The 497-nt window shown below is 63.2% G+C and overlaps 1 long non-coding RNA gene across 1 annotated transcript; it reads left to right on the top strand.

Moving 5' to 3' along the window:
* Window positions 1-497, top strand: LOC104915979. Its single transcript, XR_796504.2, has 3 exons — window positions 1-100; window positions 263-310; window positions 472-497. It is a non-coding gene; the product is annotated as an uncharacterized LOC104915979 (long non-coding RNA).

The raw sequence follows: 497 nt of genomic DNA on the forward strand, positions 1-497 counted from the left end.
CCGCTGGCAGCGCATCTCGCAGGGCCAGAAGGACCACTATAAGAAGCTGGCGGAGGAGCAGCAGAAGCAGTACAAGGTGCACCTCGACATCTGGCTCAAGGTGAGCGCTGGGAGGAGGCAGAGCTCCCGGCTGCATCCCGAGATGCTCGCTGTGCCCGTGGGACGTGGGGGCTGTCGAGTGGCTTAATAACAAACGTGTGCCTGGGAATGGGGAACTGCGTGCTGGAGCTGTGAGGTCTGAGCTCCCCCTCTGTCTCCGCAGAGCCTCTCGCCCCAGGAGCGGGCTGCCTACAAGGAACACACCTCCAACGTGAGTGTCCTCCTGTGGGGTGAGGTTGGGGGTCCTGAGCCGGGCGGGAGCCTCGTCTGCAGCGCCGCTTTTGGGGGCTTTGCTTCGCAGCCCCGTGGGTTTGCTCAGCGCTGGGTTCATGCGTTGCTCAGAGAGCTTCTCCTCCTTCCCTCCCCGTGCAGAAACGCAAGAGCATAGGGAAGATCCG

This window comes from Meleagris gallopavo, unplaced genomic scaffold, assembly GCF_000146605.3.
Source record: "Meleagris gallopavo isolate NT-WF06-2002-E0010 breed Aviagen turkey brand Nicholas breeding stock unplaced genomic scaffold, Turkey_5.1 ChrUn_random_7180001862952, whole genome shotgun sequence".
Classification (NCBI taxonomy): Eukaryota; Metazoa; Chordata; class Aves; order Galliformes; family Phasianidae; genus Meleagris; species Meleagris gallopavo.